Below are 20,524 nucleotides of genomic sequence, written 5' to 3'. Positions count from 1 at the left end.
AGGAGCCACAAATTTCCTCCACCCAGCGTTTCCCCAAACCATCAATACAAATGGTACCTCACTTGTGTGGGTAGGTCTAGTGCTCATGACAGGAAATGCCCCAAAACACAACAAAAAAAACAGAGCCTTTTTTTTGCAAAGTGACAAGCTGTGGATTTTGGCCTCTAGCTCAGACGGCACCTAGGGAAACCTGCCAAATCTGTGCATTTTTGAAAATTAGACACCTAGGGGAATCCAGGAATGGGTGACTTGTGGGGCTCTCACCAGGTTCTGTTACCCAGAATCCTTTGCAAACCTCAAAATTTGGCCAAAAAAACCCACTTTTTTCCTCACATTTCGGTGACAGAAAGTTCTGGAATATGAGAGTAGCCACACATTTCCTTCCACCTAGCGTTCCCCCAAGTCTCCCGATAAAAATGGTCCCTCACTTGTGTGGGTAGGCCTAGTGCCCGTGAAAGGAAATGCCCCAAAACACTATCTGGACACATCAAAATGATCAAATCCCAAACTACCTGTTTTTGCGGGGGTGGGCACCTGAGTTTTTGGTCCTGGGCTCAGCAGCCATACAGGAAAGCCTACCAAACCCAGACATTTCTGAAAACTACACACCCGCGGGAGTCCAGGGAGGTGTGACCTGATCCCCCAATGTTTTCTCACCCAGAAAGCTCAAATTTAGCTAAAAAATCACATTTGTTCCATGTTTCTGTGTGGGATCACCGCATCTGGACAAATTTCCTACCACCCAACATTCCCCCAGTCTCCCAGTAAAAATGATACCTCACTTGTGTAGGTGGGCCAAGTGCCTGTGACAGGGAAGAGCCAAAAACATGTCGAAACTGAGGGGGAAGCAAAGAGGGTCCAAAAGGGAAGTTGGAAAAAAAAAATGTTTAGGCTGACAAGTGGGGCAGAATTTTTATCAGTATAGATGAGACAATGCAGGGTGGTAGGACTTTTGTGGATTCCTGCATATTTCGGAAGGTTCCATCACAGAGATGGGGAACAAATGTGTGATTTCAGCAAAGTTGGTGGTTTGCAGGGCATTGTGGGTAAGAAATTGGTGTGGGGTGCATGTGAAGAACACCACTCTGGACTCACCCAGATTTTTAGTTTTCAAATGTGTCTAGGTCTTGTGGATTTTTCTACATGGCAGCGTCCCAAAGTCCAAAAAGTGAAGCCCTCACCATTCCAAGTCAGCCAAGCTCTCATGGCCCAAATGTAAAACCCAAACCCCAAATAGTTAAATGTCCTCTTGCTTGCAGTGGGATAAGATGTTTTAGTGTGAGGGGGGAGAGCTGAAAGACTGTTACCCCCTTCAGCTGGGGTGGGGGCATAACCAGGCCCATACTAATTGGTAGCCACCACTCCACTATTTTTTAAAAATAATTCCCTCACATCTAGTAGACTTTTTGCCCCCCGGTGTGGATCGGAGGTAATTGCCCTATCTGCCCACTGGTGGGCAGAACAACTTAGACCCCATTTATTTGGGGTGTGGGTATGGCCATATCCCCACCCTCTTATTTTGGGGGCCATATCTACCCCCCCTTGGCGGCGGATGGGCCTTCCAAAAATAGGCCAATCTGTCCCCAAGGGGGGTAGATATGGCCAACAGTAATGTGCCCTCATGGGGATCAACCCTTGCCCAAGGGGCTGCCCCCCCCCCAAACAAAACACACTCATACACACACACCAATCCCTGGTGCCTAAGTCGTTTCTGCCCCACGGGGGCAGATTGGCCTGATAGAAATAGGCCGATCTGCCCCCAAAGGGAGCAGAAATGGCCTAAAATAAATTTTTCACCCCAGGGGAGAAGCCCTTGCCTGAGGGGTCGCTCCCCTTGCGTGAAATTGGTGCAAAAAAAAAAACTCCCTGGTGCCTAGTGGTTTCTGCCTAATACAAATAAGTGATCTGCCCCTAAGGGGGGCAAAAATGGCCTAAAATAAATTTGCCACATAGGGAAACAAGCCTTGCCTGAGGGGTCGCTCCCCTTGCGTGAAATTGAAGCACACAAAAAATATCCCTGGTGTCTAGTGGTTTCTGTCCCCATTGGGGGCAGATTGGCCTAATGAAAATACCCCCGTACATAAAAAAAGTAAACAAAAAAAATATATATCCCGGGGGGGGGGGGGGGGGGGCGCAGATAAGGCAACAAAACATTTTACTCCCCTCATTCAATATTATTAAAATAAAAAATTCCCTGGTGTCTAGTGGTTTCTGCCCCCCCTTGGGGGCCGATTATCCTAATAAAAATAGGCCGATCAGAAATAGCCTAAAAGTAATTTTGCCCCCCAGGGAGCAACCCTTGCCTAAGAGGTCGCCCCCACATATAAAAAAAAATAAACAAAAAAATAATCCCAGGTGTCTAGCGGTTTCTGCCCGCCCTTTGGGGCCGATTGGCCTAATAAAAATAGGCCGATCTGCCCCCAAAGGGGTCAGAATTAGCCAAAAAGTAATTTTGCCCCCCAGGGAGCAACCCTTGCCTAAGAGGTCACCCCCACATATAAAAAAACATAAACAAAAAAAAATAATCCCAGGTGTCTAGCGGTTTCTGCACCCTGGAGGCAGATCTGCCTAATTATAATTGGTCGATCTGCCCCCGGGGGGCAGAAATGGCATAAAAATTATTTGACCCCTGGGGAGCGGCCCTTGCCCTTGTTCCTCTCATGACAATAACATTTAAAAAAAAAAACTACCTGGTGTCTAGTGGGCATTTCTGCTGAGAAAGACATCAAAGGAAAGGAAAGGCCTCTCTCAGGCCCTCCACATGATCGGAGGAGAAATGCCAAAGCATTTCTCCTCCCATCGGTGCTGGAAGCTGAGCTTCCAACGCGGAGGGGCAGGCCTCTGATGAGACGCCACGGGAGGGGGGGTCAGGGAGGTGTGGGGTAGAAGGGGAAGTGATTCCCCTTCCATCCCTGCACTGGGGGCACCGAGGCAAGGCTCATGGGGGAAGCGCCATCGCTCTCCCCATGAGCCAGTCCAAGGACGTAACCGTTACATCCTTGGCTGCGAAGGGGTTAAAGACACAGAGGTTAACAGTATGCATCAATAGTTAAAATGCCTTCAGTCTTTTAATTACCACTTCTGCAACAGCACCTTTAAATAACTTTGCAAACATTAAGCCTTAATCTAGAACTAGAACACCATAGTTCATGAATAGTCCAGTCAGAGAACGCTCTTCTTTTTTAAAAGCTGGAAACCATTAACCCTTTACTGAGAAACGTCTTTCCACCTGCAATTCGGCACAGTCCTCTTTACTCTTGTTCTTGAACATCTAAGATAAAAAACAAATCATCAATATGTTTCTATCACCATATTTACAACTCCTGCTGAATACATAGAAAATGTTAACATATTTGATACTTTTATTAATATAACATTAGTACAAACAACTATTAAAATTCAATTTTTCTTTTTTTTCTTTTATAATCAAAGGGATGTGGAGGGCAGGATAATGTTGGCCTCCATGTCTTTAACGAAACTTTGATTCTTCATATGTTGCATTTTTAGAATCGCTATTTCATTTCAAGACCGTAGTATACCACTATGCATCTTGAAAGCCCTTCTGCTCCCATTTGAGACATGAGGCACTGATGTAAAGTACTGCTTAACAAAGATACCTGCATTTTACCAATCTGCAGCTTTAAGCATTTCTTCCAATCTCGCGCCAGATAAATATTCTTTAATTACCGTAGCACCTCACACAGAATGTGCTTTAAAAATTTGTGATTTATACCTGCTTGTTCCATCACTCCTTTAACCCATCTGTTAATTATAGCAGTACTCACTGCACCATATGGCTTTACATAAGGTAACAGCAACTAGTTTTCCGCATGACTTCTATACTCCATTGTTCTGCTCTCATACTCAGGAATACCTTTATTTCACCACACATATTTTCCCATTTTCTGGAAATTGTGGCTAAAGTACATTTCAGACATTGTATTTGTTGTTTTCCTTATCTCAAAATGTAGTCGATCTGGACCATAAACTCTGCTACTTACCTCCAAAGCTTTCACATATGATACTCTTCTACATGATATTAAACATAATATAGTTGCCAATGTAGCTGATAATTTCTTCATATCCAAAAATCGGTTTGTTCGCTAGGTCTCAAATAATGACAAAATTGAATTAACATCCCACAGAACATCCTACTTAGCTTTAGGCAGTCTTCTCAACCTTTTACTCTTAAGTATCCTAGATATCATTACCTTTCTTCTAACTGATTTACCATCCACTAAAGCATGACCTGCTGAAATTGCTGATCTATAACAATTCATAGTTTTGCATCCCAACCCTATCTATAACTGTTCCAACACAAAATTAATCACCTCTATGATAGGAGCCTCCGCGGCATCCAAGCTCCTCTCTATGGTCTAACATGCCCGAATTCTCCATATTCCTACATATCGCTTTCTTGAACCTACTGCCCATGATTCCTCCATTAACTCGCCAGCCCTGCTAGAAAGCCCCTTGATGCATTCAGAGCTCCTGACACTTTTCAAATAAGAAGATTTAACATCCTGTCCTGAACTAAAGGATGCCCTTCTCCTTCTCCGTTCCTCAGTAGACCTTCCCTTGCTGGAATCAAATAAGGTATTGCACATGTCAATTACTGATCGGAACCATACTTGAGACACCCAATATGGTACTACTAACACTAACTCTCATTGACTGTACGACGAAACAACGACTTCAAAAACATCTACAGCCTTAACAACGAGGTCGGAACACCGACCTCGTTGCTACGACTAATGATTTTACCACGAATGCCTTAACAACGATATTTTGTTGTAAAGGCATTCCTGATAAAATCATTAGCAATAGGCACCATTCACCCTACATCCCTCACCCCACCCCCCCAGCCCCACCCCAAAACCTAAAACCCCCTGACCCCCCACCCACTCACCAAAACCAAAAACACCCCACCCCCCACCCCCTCCCCAAAACCAAAAACGCCCCACCCCGCAACCCCACCCCAAAACCTAAAACCCCCTAACCCCCACCCACTCCCCAAAACCAAAAACGCCCCACCCCCCAACCCCACCCTAAAACCTAAAACCCACTGACCCCCCACCCACTCCCCAAAACCAAAAACGCCCCACCCCCCCAACCCCACCCTAAAACCTAAAACCCCCTGATCCCCCACCCACTCCCCAAAACCAAAAATGCCCCACCCCCCAACCCCACCCCAAAACCTAAAACCCCCTGACCCCCCACCCACTCCCCAAAACCAAAAACGCCCCACCCCCCCAACCCCACCCCAAAACCTAAAACCCCCTGACCCCCCACCCCCTCCCCAAAACCTAAACCCACCACTTACCTTCGCCAACTCACTTCTTTGTACCTTAACCACGCATGTTCGTTGTTCAGAACATACGTAGTTAAGGCACAAAAAAACGGAGTCGTGGTTAAAAAAAGCGTTGTTGCGCTTTCGTTAACCACGACTTTCGGAAAAAAAAAGTCGTAAAAAAGGATGTTCCCCACTCTCATTGCTTTGCTCTCACTTTCAAAAGAATCTTCTGAATCGGGTCGAGTGGGGAACATGGCGTCCGTCTAAGGAGCAGGACACAGAGGGCACAGTGGGCTCCGTGGCGGGCACGCATCGGGGGGCATAAAATGCGCAAATAAACTTACGAAAGGTCGTGGAGGCTGAGGCAGAGGCCGGTGAAGGTGAATTGAGCCAGGGTCTCCATCGGGGACGCCGGCTCTTAAAAGTAAGGTAGTCGCTTTGGAGGGGACGCGAGGAGCTCAGGGACTAACGTGGGTCGCGCCGATGCTACGAGCCGCCCTAGAGGTGCTGCGTGTGAGGGAGGCGGCAGCACAAATTACCTTCCGGGTAAACAGTGGCAGAGCCAGTACAGGCACAAGAGGAGCCACAAAAGGAGGAAGTCTTTCAGGAGGCAGTGAGGAGCATTCTTTGATATATACAGTAAGAGACTGGCAGGGAATTGGAGGAGTTGGAGGTACAGCATGTTCTAAGGAAGTTATTCTGCAATTAAATGGTACGGAAGTTTATCCAGCTCTCATGGTGGATAGTTCAGGAGGGGCGATTGTGGCTGAAAAGGAAGGAGGGAAGGCGGGATATAAGAACGGTATTGGTTGTGTAGCCTACTCCTTGCAGAGTGCTGAAAGGGTTAGGAGAAGGGCAGAAGTAGAGGATTTTGAAACTCTTCATAAGCAGACCACGGTGAGGAATAAGGAGGAGCAAATCAGTAACAATAATAAAAGGAAATTGACCCTTAGTAGTCTTGGGGCTGTAAATAACAGGAAAGTGAGAGTTACCCCATCAGTAAAGACTTACTTTCGAGTACTACCAGGATCCCCAAAAATGTTGACTGGGGATGAGAGAGTGCGAAATACAGATGAAGCATTACCCCTTGCTAGTAGTGAAGGTGGAGCCTTTGATATCCTGGGAGACAATGTAGATACAGAGCAATGTTCCTCCCCCAAAGTATGCTGGAGAAGCAAGGGGTAATGGGCGAAGGGCGGGAGGTTAGTCAAGGGGATGCGCAGTCACTAGGTGAAAACCACAAAACTTTGCCTAATCACTCCATCACAAGCATGCTAAAGGCATTGTCTATGGAACTAAGGGATGGTTTTGAGACTTCTAAAACGAATCAGGTGGAGATTAGAAGTCTTTGTGAAGATCTTGGTAAAAAAATAGATGAGCTCGCGGGTCGTACAGCTGCTCGGGAAGAGAAGGTTGGTGACTAGAGAACAGTGGTGGAAGAAAATAAAGAGCAAATTAAAAATTTGAAAGAAGGCGAAGTAGGGGTAATGGCCAAGATGGAGTCCTTGGAAAATAATCAGAGGAGAAACAATTTGAGGTTTCTAAGAGTCCCCAAGGGATTGGAAGGAGATGATTTAAAAGGCTTTGTGGTACGATTAATAAAGCATGAAGTGAATGTTGAGGAACTGGAGGATGACATTGCAAAAGATATCCAAAGAGTGCACAGAGTCCTGGCGAAAATACCCCCTTATAGGGAGAAACCAAGAAAAAGCGTGGTCTATTTTCATACTAATGCAACGAAAGAACGTATTTTGGCATTGGCACTAAAAAAGAAACCACTGTCAGTGGATGAGACCCCTTTTGAGATTAGGTTAGACTTAGGGCCATATTTATACTTTTTGACGCAAAGCTGCGCCGGCGCAGCTTTGCGTAAATTTTTTTAACGCCATTTCGATGCGCCGTGCGGGCGTCAAATTTATACTTTGACGCACGGCGGCGCAACCAACAGGTGGGAGTCATTATTTCGTGACGCACACAGCGGCGTCAAGTCGTAAAGGAAACCAACGTTAACGCGACGCAAATCGCTGTGGGTCGATTTACGACAGCGCAACCCGGAAAGCGCCGTTTTTTTTGACGCAATAGCGTCAAAATCACCCGCGAACATTGCCCTTTCAGCAGAGGAGAGCCAAAATGGATCCCAGATGCCACAACAGACCCCAGGAAGATGACAGCAGACCAGGAACCAGCCAGGATGATCCATACAGGAACCAGGACATTTATAGAAAAAAAAGAAAGTGTCGCTTCAGTGCAGAGGAGCAGGAAATCCTGGTTAAAGAGGTGACGGAACACCAGCACCAATTGTTCATCACCTCTAAATTGCCAATCAGTAGGAGAGAGGCCATATGGCAAAAAATTGTGGACAAGATCAACAGTGTGGCTGAAGAACGCAGAACAGTCACCGAGTGTAAGAAACGCTGGCATGACTGCAAACGTAGGACAAAAGAAAAAATGGCCCGGAACAGGAAGGCAGCATTGCAGACTGGAGGGGGGAGTCCAGCACACCAGGAGGCCCTGGACCACATGGAGGAGATGGTCGCAGCCGTCATCCCTGAGGAGATCGTCACAGGGATTCAAGGACAGGACAGTGCAGACTACCACGACACAACGCACATGCAGGGTAAGTCGCATGGGGAATTATAATGCAATAATGATAACTGCAACTGGGGGGGGGGAATACCTACTACACAATGCATGTAACTCAGCATATATATGAAGTGGCATGGGTAAAGGGGCACGGCAGGAGGGCATGGCCAGCACAGACTGAAGCTGGGGCACGACAAAATACAGCACCAACAACAGTCCCATGGGGCCATCCTGTAATTACAACAATGGAGCCAAGGGAAAGCAGCGACAGGTGGGAAGGCCACTATGTCAAACTTACATCCAGGCACTCATCAGTCAAAATGTATCCTACATCAACTAGGTCCCTATCAGTAATCCAGTAGCCAAAACAACAACTGCAATGTAACTGCGACAACAGTTGACAATAACACCTCTGATCTCTGTGCAGCTATAGTAGCAAATGGCAGGAACCTCCCCATGGAACATACATACCTAAATTAGGGGGTGAGGATGACATCTGCAACTATTTCTAAAAATAAGACAAAGGCACCAGTACACTCAAATGCCAATGCCCATACTTGACACATACATCAGCCAAAGTAAACAGCAATAGGAGCCACACAGCACTAAGGACACACGCATGCTGCATACGTCAGGGTCCCTCACGTGCCTGGCTAACAAGGCAACATCACTAATGTCATACTGCTCAGACAACAACATTGAGGAGGGGACACATGCAATTGGTCACTGAAACACACCTGCACAGTCTGAGAACCAAATAGGACTTTGATACGATAACAAGGGCAATCCAATTAAACACACATTACCCAACATCAGCTGGAAACATCAACAATGTTTACATCCATACCACATCCTAACATTGCCATGCATAGGATATGCCACATAACATGTACATTTAGGTCAATGTGAATAAAAAGTGATTGGGGCAGGTCCTGAGAGGCAAGTGTGCTGCCAGGGCATTCACAACACTCACAGCCAGTCAAAGTGTAGTGTGGTAAGTTTTACAGATCCTTTGCGCATTAGCTTCAGTCTTTAGGCCTTTGTGCACTTTGACCTGAATGTACTTTTATTCATTTGCTAACAGCTTAGAGCCTCTGTGCACTTTGCACTAAATGCTTTTTGTTAGGCTTCGTATCAGTTATTTTGCAAATAGCCAGTTCTACGGTGTTGTTTATTATTCATATCACACTGTTTTGCCTACTTCAGCACTGGAGTACTCCATAACATATTCACTCTGTGCTCCAGTCAAGCATACAGTCTGGTACATTGCCGATAGACTTGGTAGGAGCTCAGATTTGGCATTCCTGCGTAGGGACATTTTGTCATCACGATTACATGTTAGTTTAAAAATCACTTCCTTGTCCCAATACACGCAAGAGGGAGTTTCCGAACAGAGAACCACAACTAGACGCTGCCTGCCTTGCTGCAGATGCTGAACCAGATCACAGGCCATTGCTCAGATATGAGGGCTGATGTCTCCCCAGTGATTCAGATGGGCAAGCTCGAAGCTTAACATGCTGTGCCCTAAATAGAACAAGCAGAGGGAGAGTAGAAACAGTTAGGCACCATGATAGCTTTGTTCATATGTATTACACTCCTGGTGACTATTTCAATTCTACCATGTTGTATTGTTTGGGTTATTGTGGCTCACACCTAATTATCTAAAAGTCAGTTGTTTCATGAAATCATCATATAAAACAAATACTGTCTTTGTCATTTGTATATGAGATCATACTGGAAAAGAGAGAATTGGTTTGGATCTGAGTGACCACGACTTCCCTGTGAAGTTCCAATGATGTCATGCGCTCGGGTGTCTAATAATTTCTTTGCCGTGGGAGACATGAGGCACTGCTAGTTAGCCAGAGCAAAAAGAAAGAATTAGGGTGACAGAGTCATTTACAAGTGGGTCAGACTCAGTCCCCCACACCATTAGCTATCCTGCTGCCTAGAAAGCCAGCAATCTCATGTAGGATAATGAGAGCCCACGCGACAAAATGTCTCTCCATAAGAATAGATATACACGGAGGGACGAGTAGGACAAAAAGATGGCTATTCCCAAATTGATACAAAGCAACACCTAGAGGCAATTAGGCAGACAAGTCTGATAACTCTATATCATACATGTGACACACAGGTGGGCCATAGGCCTATAACAATGCCCATATGAAGGACAGCAGATACCAATACCAAACCAGAGCACAAAGTTAAGTCATCAAATGGCTTGCATGTTATGGCAAAATTGTCACAACACAGACACACTAATTGTACCCTGTTTCATTGCAGAGGAACATGGATCTCCTGCCGATATGCCTGTCCCTGATTTCCCTGATGACATGGATGACGAGCCCCTAAATATTTTCCAGGAGACCATCCAAAAGGTCCTTGAAACCCTCCAGACCCCACCTTCAGTCACAAGGAGGAGCACAGAACAAGCAGCCATCACAGAAGAACCACCCACCACCCCAATTGTAAGACCTGCCAGCTCCAACACAGCTGAGGACTCTGACGACACTGGCACCAGCTTTGAAAGAACTGTAGTTGGTGTACAGCGGGAGCTGGCCAAGGAGGTGCGGGTGGGGATGCAAAACATGGCAGCCAGCCTTGAGGGGGTGCGTTCGTGAATGACGTCATTTGCAGATCAGGCAGCTGCTATGGAAGCCCGAACATCTCTCTTGCAGGAACTTGCCAAAACACTGAAGGAAATCAGCACAGCTGTCATCCAGTTGACACAACACCTACAACTGCAATCCTGTCAACGTGTGCACGAATGCAACATTGAACCCCTCAGGGCCGACCTGGCTGCCTACCTTCGTGATGTGGCTGCTATTCTAAAAAACCAGCAGGCCCTCCTTGCTGCAGTACTGCCCTTAATAACTCCACAGGGAGCAGCCCCCGGGATGTCTGCCTCCATGTCTTCTAACACTGAGGTGTGTGTTGCCCCTTCACAACCAACAACAACAAGGACAAACCAGGCAACACACACATCAGAAGAAGAAGACATGGAACAGATCACATTCTCACGGAAGAGTACCCGGAAGCACTAGTCCCTGCACCATGGCCTACTTTGACCAAGTTCCTACGTGTTGTCAAATGCCAGTCTCACAACAACTACACTCAATGACTGTTCTGCTATCCACTGTATGACTTGTCACCATTGCCAGTGAATGTCTCTCTCCTACTATTTGCCAATTCCTGTCCCTCTGCACTGTCTGTGACATCACCCCAGCATGTCAGGAGCCTCATCCACACTCTTCTGTAGGATCACCATGTAAGAATGCACCAGAACGGACCCAGCAAACATGGACAATGGACATTTTGCACTACAGCACATATCAATAAATAGCACTTGCACACCTAATATGTCTCTGTGTAATTTCACACTTCAACTGTGCAGTACATAACTCCAAAGTGCCTGTGTGGCAACCATGTAGCTTGTCAATACAACTGTCCTGACATCATGTAGTCTGATACATCTGTGCAGTGGCCAGGATTGCATCATAGCCTTACCATACTGAGGAGAATAACTGATGAAGGGACAAACCACACACAATCATGCTGTGTTGGACCATCTATAGCAATTCTAGTCAACTAATGGTGGCTGAGATATGTAGGCACCATGCAATACTAAAACATGAAATTATGCTGCAAAATGTTAGCAAACATAAAAAAATAACACTGCATCAATCACCCTTTCTGAGTATACTTCCATGAAGGAAAGTCAGGCTGAATTAGTACACACATGATGTAGGTCAGCAATGAAGGCAACAAGACAAGAGTGTTAACAACACCTCATCTACAAAGATCTCCCTGAACATCACACTGCAGTCCGACCTATAAAATTACCCACAATAACAAGTCTGGAAGCACACTATGAGAAGTAGAATACATACTCACCAACACAAAACCTTGGTGATCGATGCAAACTACCAATGGTGGGTCTCCCAAATGTTGGATACTTACCAAGTTATCACACGGGTAGCTGGCATGTTAAACCTCCATTTTCTGGGGATGGCTAGCATAGGACACTAATGTCATACAAAAACATTCACCTACACTGATGTCAAGGCCATGATAAAGTAGCACCTAACGCATCATGTAAAGGGTTAACTATATATTTATTACTATTTATTCACACAAGAGGCAACTAAGGGAAAAGTAATACCTACACTAATCTAACCTGACTACCACTAACCCACAACTGTCCCTAACTAACCTAAGCTAAACTTACTCTACACATATAACGAAACGATCTAAACATCAACCCCCCACCCACCATTATGAGACAGGACACATGCAGGACAACACTTACTAACCTACACACATACTATACTATCCTAAACAATCATATTATTATTATCTTTTTTTGTTTATATATATATATTTTTTAAACAAACAGGAATCCCAACATTGACCCCCACCCACCCACCCACACAAAAAATAAAGATAGAAAGAATAAGGACCCCCCACCCTCTTCCCTAACACTAACTAAGCTAACTACCTATACTAACCTAATACTAATCCCCAAAACCCAACTATCAGTACAAAATAGGAAAGAGGAGAGAGGGGAGGGGTAAATGTTAAACATGGCAAATGTCCTAGAGGTTGGCCCTCCGTAGGGTCCGCCTGATGGAGCGAACCCTTTTTTTTATGTACGCCACATCCTGGCTTAGCTTGTCCACCTTAGTAAACACCTTGTCCAATTTACGGTTCAATGCCAGGAATGCGGCTGGGTCCACAGGAGGGGCTGATGCTGTCTGTGTGCCGGCCGAGGTGGACCTTGTGCCGGCAGTTGAATGCCCACTGGACTGTCCTGGTTGTTGAACATGGCTGGGTCCAGGTCTTGATGAGGAGCCAGGGTCAACTGTGCCCGACGTTGCTGGGGCCACTTGGGGAGACCTGGTGGATGTGGTGGTGGTGGCTGTTGTGGGCAATGTAGGTCCACCCTGTGGTGAGGCCCACCATGCCCCGGAGGCCCGATCTGATTGATATTTTCGGGCCATCCTCCTGTACCCCGACTGCACCTGCAGGATGTGCCGGTATCGCATGGCACGCCTCTCAAATTGGTGTCTATCTGCGGCACTCATGTTTGCAGCTGTGAAGAGAAATGGCAAATATTTACCATGGGAATTGCATTGGGTGGAATAGCACAATGGGTTATTTGTACATTACTTGTACTGTATTTGTTACAGCAATTGTCACAACATAGTTCTCTTAAAGTCTCAGAGGAAGTACATGTGAAGCCTGCATACATAAGGGCATCTCACACCTAGCATATCCATGTCTCTACATGATGGATGACATCAGCCTAAACTACTCATCCAAATTATGCCTAATGCAGCTGACATTATGGCTGAACCTCTTCCGCATACTGACTTCACTACATATGTCACTCTATGTGATAACTATCACAACCCTCACTCAATGCCATTTGTAATTTGTTGTTTGCAAATATTGAACCCATGGGCCATAACCGAATGTGTATACTAGGTTCTAAACAAAGTTGCAAAAGGTCACAAGTACGTGTAACATACTGGATGCTACAGTCCTAGGTACCCTATTCCCAATCACCTGGCAGTCTTTGAGGGTGGGGTGGGAAGAACAACCAACAATACCAGGTTCAAGGCACACCCAGGAGTGTCTAGAAAGGTCAACAAGTATTTGCCTCCACATACAACACCAATCAAGGGCTAGCAACACGTTGGAGTCAGCCAAACATTGTCATGTCCAAGGTCCACACATGTCAAAATGCTCTGACTCAGGCCAACATCACATACTATCAGTGAGGCATGTTTTACCACACACACAGAGGAGCAAGAACACCCATGATCATGAGTCGACTGAACACCTAGGCCATTGCACTCTAGTCACACACACACTTCTAGTTCAACTTGTAGAAGTACATGCCCCCGGAAGATCCAACCTACAGTGTACACAGTGCATCCTCAACTAGGAAGCTGCATATTTCATACAAGCCATTTGCCAAAGCTATCTGGGATAATGTCAGTCTGAAATGCAGACTCAGTTCAAGCCAAGTCCCAGAGCAACTCTTACACTAACCAGTGTATTCCACATGACTCATCCCATTTCCCATAGTGGACCGACTGGAATGACCTACAGCCCCTAAATCTGAGAGATGGCTAAGTATTGGTCTACAGAAACAGAAGTGATATTTGAAATCCCACTAAAGCAACAATGCCAATGAACGGGCAGCGCATCAAATCATGAATTCTGTTGAACACACAGTAGTCCATCATGCATCACTAGCAAACAATAAAAATAGCACTCAGGCCACACTCACTGTAGGTATCGGGGTCCTCAAAATGTGCCACCTCTCCCACTGTGTACGGTGCTGGTCCACCTGTAAAGCATGAAAGGAAGAATATACTCAGACTCCGTGCACTGACAAATAATTGCAGTTACTATGACACTGTGTGAATATGACATGGTAATGATACACTTTCACACATGCTCATACTGCATGGATGAATTTTTAATCAACATTAACATTGGATGAGCCTCCTGCTACAGTTATACACCCTACTACACACATGCAGTGGCCAGGACAGTCATGTGTTGTCAAAGATACACCTCCATTAGTATGCCCCAACAATAATGGCTTGCATTCATCTCAACATGTGCATCCAGAGAGATATCCAAAAGCTGGTTACTTGAGGACTGCATGACCCCTCAAACTCAAACAGGCTATGTGGACATTTTCAATACACAGCAGCCAGACACACAAGTGACATATGTGTGGACAACATAGCTAACTTCATGTGACGTGAAGGCACCACACATTTATAGCATCATCATGGGTTTACAATTTTCTGTCTAGCTATGGCGTCTACATATGTAGGTATGTTGTTTCAACATAACTTTCTCACTGGCAAATATGATCTGTAGAGTTCAAATAGAGGCATTAACGTTTCGCTTGTCTGACACAAAGGCAACACTACATTACATACAGCTACAGGCATCCGGTATGTGTTGAAAACAGGAGCCATCTGACTGCTAGCATTGGTCTTCCTACACATTGTGCAACAAATACACATTAGGTTTCCCTAGCATTACACACAGTCAGCTACTTATCTAGCAGATTGGGTAACAATCATCACATGTCCCCACACAGCTTTCAATTATTCACATGTAATTGATTTGTACTCACCAACATGGCCACCAATCCTGATTCCCAGGTGGTCCAGCAGGTCCTGCTCCCTGGATATGAGATCAGCCCAGCGGTGCTTTAGTTGATGCTCATTCCTAATGCTACCGTACACCCGGACCAGGTGATGGCGCACCTTCCCCCACCGGACTTTACGTGCCTCCGTGTGATACCCCTGTATCACACGGCCCCCAGCCTCCAGCATGAGTGGGAGGAAATGGCAAACAAGCCAAATGAATCCCCCCAATTCCTCCTCACCCATCCTGGCAAGCCGAGGCCTACCGGACATATTAACAAATGGAAAGGTGAAAAATGAGACAAATAAGTAAAAGTGGGAAATGGGGAAAGGTAGAGTAGTGAGGGAAAAAGAAAACTTAAGAAAAATAGCCCAACTAACCCCAAAGTTAAACTACCCAGAACAGTCTCCCACAGACAATACAATCAAAAACCGGATTGGACAAAAGTATACTAAACAGACTAAGACAATATTAGACAACAAGACTATGATCACAAAAACACAAAATACAAGGAACACAGGACACAAAAGCAGTTAAACAGAGGACTACACTTTTCACACAACCACACAGTCTAGATAAATCTGAGACTGCAAAGTGAAAGTGAAAGTAAACTCACAGTACAGATTTTGTAAACAGGATATCCTATTACATCACTTCCTGCATAAAATGGCCGCCGTTTTTATTTTTCCGTTATGCGTCATATTTTCACGCATACAGATTGTGCGTCATATTTTTTGACGCATAACATTGCACATAATGCAGAGTCAAAACTAATTTCTTCATTGTTCCCTTACATTAATGTGAGGCTGAGTTTACAGTTTAGTGTAGAATTTATTATTTTTCATATCATATTTTTTGACTCTGCATTCTGTGCACTCCTGTACGTGAAACAATTATGACGCCCATGCTGTATGCGTGGAAATTTGACGCTACATGGACAATATGGTGGACATGTCATGTACCTTATTAATTTATTATTTTTCATATCATATTTTTTGACTGTGCATTCTGTGCACTCCTATACGTGAAAAAATTATGACGCCCATGCTGTATGCGTGGGAATTTGACGCTACAAGGACAATATGGTGGACATGTCATGTACCTTTTAATTTATTATTTTTCATATCATATTTTTTGACTCTGCATTCTGTGCACTCCTGTACGTGAAAAAATGATGACGCCCATGCTGTATGCGTGGAAATTTGAGGCTACATGGACAATATGGTGGACATGTCATGTACCTTATTCATTTATTATTTTTCATATCATATTTTTTGACTCTGCATTCTGTGCACTCCTGTACGTGAAAAAATTATGACGCCCATGCTGTATGCGTGGAAATTTGACGCTACATGGACAATATGGTGGACATGTCATGTACCTTATTAATTTATTATTTTTCATATCATATTTTTTGACTCTGCATTCTGTGCACTCCTGTACGTGAAAAAAGTATGACGCCCATGCTGTATGCGTGGAAATTTGACGCTACATGGACAATATGGTGGACATGTCATGTACCTTATTAATTTAGTATTTTTCATATCATATTTTTTGACTCTGCATTCTGTGCACTCCTGTACGTGAAACAATTATGACGCCCATGATGTATGCATGGAAATTTGACGCATTTTTTAATTATGTCTTCATTTTTTAAAGTTGAGAAAGGAACTTTGTCATGACCAAACGGTGCTATGTGATACACATTTGTGGTTAGCTATGACACATGTCCTTTATTGGATGTATAGAAGGCATTCACACTGTAATATTTATGATACCTCAAAAAATGTATTAACCATATTTGTACACATATTTTGGGTAATTGCTGATGGCTATTTTGAAATGATGAATGTGATACCATGATGTATTCCTTCTCAAAAATGTGTCCACATTTATCATGGTAATGCATTTACCTATAGTCCAAACAGGGAGTGCAATAGTCACTTACACTTTTTATGGGGCTAACCATGTCCTATTATGATTTTATGTATCTACTTTGTGTTTGACTTTTGACATGTAGGCCACACATGTGCCTTTTTGCATGTGTTTACTTCACAAGTACATGATTCATGTATATTTGGGGGGCGGTAGAGGTGGACTTAGGCCCCCAGCACCCTAGGGTTTGCCCTTCCAGATTTGCTCATTTATCCATGGCTTTCATTTATTCTGTTATGCAAAACCTGCAGCAGCAGGCTAATGGAAGGCCATAGGGTATGAATCACTGTTAGCCATTCATTCATCTCATTAGCCCATTTGACGTTTGCCCTATTGATTATTTGGAGCAATCTGACATACCATTTTGCACTGACTATGTTTGCTAAATCTTAGCGTTCCTCATGTGCTGATGACAAATAGGTTGTTGATGTATGTGGCCCTTTATGCATTACCTGGTTTAGTGGCATGTTACATTCTTCCTGGTAGGTTCGAACTGGGACACTACTGTGATGGGCTGCTTGCAAATATTTGGTTGATTGGATGACATATGTTTATATGTGTGTGCGAATGTTAATCCACTATCAACTCTCTGGGTGTATGTTGTCACTGTAACTTCAAGGTCTCCTCATGAGTTAGTGGCAGTTAATGTTGTTCAAATTGGGTATTGTTTATATCAAAGATTGAGAGAAGCCATTGAGGACATGGTCACGTACACATGGATGGTCCCACCCTGTCACTGAACACGTGTAATGAGACTTTCAAATGATCTACATTTTTGTGCTGAGTGAGAGACTGTCTCAGGTGTCTGGATCAGGCATGTGTCATTGCCACATTTGTACTCCTGTTGGCCTCTGTGGATGGTAATGTATCATGTAACATCCTAGCCTCTGTGCAGAAATTTGTGGTGTATATTTTTTGTGTGATGAGTGTTATGTCATTATTGCTCAATCAGACGACATTCTTCTTCAGCACATTCAAACTAAAGGTGGGCAGAAATGAATAGGCCAAAGCATGATGTGGTGTTTGTTATCTGTGTTTATTTACAATTGTGCAATAAGTGTTGATATAAGAAATTATGAGATGTTTTTATTTACAAGCTGTTGGCACCTACGCACTCCAGCTGCCGTGTTTGGTTGTTCCCCCTCCTGTTGCAGGCCAGCATCCTCCTCTTCGTCATCTTCAGGCATGTCTGGGTCTGGTTCAAGGAGGGGAATGTTCCTTTTTACACAAATGTTGTGCAATATGGCACAAGTGAGTATGATCCTACAGACCATCTCTGGGGAATAGAGTAGGCTACCGCCTGTGATGTCAAGGCAGCGGAACCTTGACTTTAGGATCCCAAAGGTCCGCTCAACAATGCTGCGTGTCCTCTTATGGGCGTCGTTGTATGCCCGCTCTGCAGCAGTAGTGGGGTTCCCAAATGGTATCATTAGCCAAGGCTGGATGCCATACCCCTGATCAGCTGAAATAGAAACACAGAATGGGATCAATTAGATGTAGAAAGCACTCTTGTACAGACCTTTGATGGCAGTAGTTGTCTTGTGTTGTCTGTGACTCTTTTGTGTACTAATGTGACAACCTATACTTGTAGGGGAAACTTTTTGCATTGAGTTTTTTCCTTGGCTGAGCAAGTGTTTGTTAGCTAACCGTTTGTCAGCAGTCTGTCTTTGGATTTTCATAACAGTGTGCCCTCCCTTGCATTGTGACTTGTGATACACGTGTCCATGTGTCTTCACTGGGGGTGAGATGATAGTTCCATGCAGAGTTAAAACATGACAGTGTAGTTAAGACGTTCATATGAAAGTACCCTGGACATCCCATACCTTAAGACTTATGCAATGTGTTATTGTACAGGTTATTGTGACACTTCCAATTTGCAAGGTGACATTTAGGCAACCACCCTCATTAATGTCTTCACATTAAGCTGTGGAGTACATTCCAATGTGCGACAGGTTCAATGGTGACTTATGACACATGGCTAGTGATGTGAGGACCTCAGTGTGTTCCTGGCTAGGTGTTGCTAATGTGGTGTATGTGTCGTTTGTCCTAGAGGGTTGCTGTGCAGTGTGTATATGAGTTTGATTTTTGTCCTTACCAACAAGTAGTCCATTGCCATACCGTCCATCCTGGAAGTGTTGGTTGATGGTGCTGTGACAGAAGATGAATGCGTCATGTACACTCCCAGGATATTTAGCCACGATGTTGCTGATCAGTCCTTGGTGATCGACTATGGCCTGCACGTTGATTGAATGTGTGTGCTTCCTGTTGCGGTAGAGGTGTTCTGTTGCAGCAGGTGGCACAAGGCATACGTGTGTGCAGTCGATTGCACCAAGGACGTGTGGGAAGCCACTGATGGCGTAGAACCCCTGTTTAGTTTCCTGCTGCTTCTGCAGTGTGTTAGGGAAGCAGATGTGGCGGGGTGTCAGGCGAATGATAGCATCCAGTACTTTTGGCAGGAATGCAGAGAATGATGGTTGTGATATTCCACCAACCAGGGCACCAGTTGTTTGAAAGGAGCCACTTGCCAGCAGGTGAAGTACGGCAAGCAGCTTTGTTTCTGTTGGGATGGTGCGGGGTGTCACCAAAGTGGGGGCCAACTGCTGTTCAATATTTCTCAGCAGCTGGTGAATGGCCTGCCAGTTCAACCGGTGCCTGTGGATGATGTTGTGTTCCCTGAGGCCATGCAGGGTTGTTCTTGGGCGGAATATCCTCTCCTGCCTTCTGCGCTGTCTTTGGGGTCCCTGCTGTTGTTGTTGTAGCTGCTGTTGTTGCTGCAGGGCTCTGCGTCTACGTGCACGCTGAATCAAAATCACCTCTATGTCTCCCTGTTGCTGCTCTGCTGCTCTGCTGTTTGTTCTGTGTGTTCTGATTAAATACAGGTGTGTTTGCCCCATTTTAACGCCTGCCCTGACCCAGGCGTTAAATTTTGACGCACATGGGCTTTGCGTACTTTGTTTGCTCCGCCTACCGGCCGGGAGTCCTTTTTGCACGGAAGCATAAATACGACGCGCGGCCGTGTGCGTCGTTTTTTGGACGGGAACGCCTACCCTGCATATCATTAACGCAGGGCGGGTTGCCGCTTCCAGAAAACGACGCACACTGCGAATTTTTCTCGTGCGCGGCCTCGGGCGTCAGGGTTTAAATATGGGGCAACGTTTGCGTTGATTGTGCGTCAAAATTTTTGATGCACATTCGGCGCAAACGGAGTATAAATATGCCCCTTAGTGTCTGTTACTCTAAATAAACAATGGAAGCTGGGGAAAATAATTGATATATTAAAAAAACTTGGAGCAACGGCTCAATTTAGGTTTCCGTCATCTTTAAGAGTAATGGTGAATAATAAAATGTATAATTTCATGGATTGGAAGGAAGTAGATGACTTGATTAAGAAAATAGAGAAGGGAAATGGCTCAGCTTAAGCCTCCTCTTTACAGTTAAGGTAGTTTGGTTACTTGGAAGATGCCCCAACCCCGGCATGGCGGTCCTCCTCTGGCGACATCGCTAGATTTATCAAGATTGGGTGGGTTCCCCTGG

This window comes from Pleurodeles waltl, chromosome 9 (assembly GCF_031143425.1).
Source record: "Pleurodeles waltl isolate 20211129_DDA chromosome 9, aPleWal1.hap1.20221129, whole genome shotgun sequence".
NCBI lineage: Eukaryota > Metazoa > Chordata > Amphibia > Caudata > Salamandridae > Pleurodeles > Pleurodeles waltl.
The sequence above is the reverse complement of the archived record's forward strand: the minus strand, read 5'-3'. Positions refer to the sequence as shown.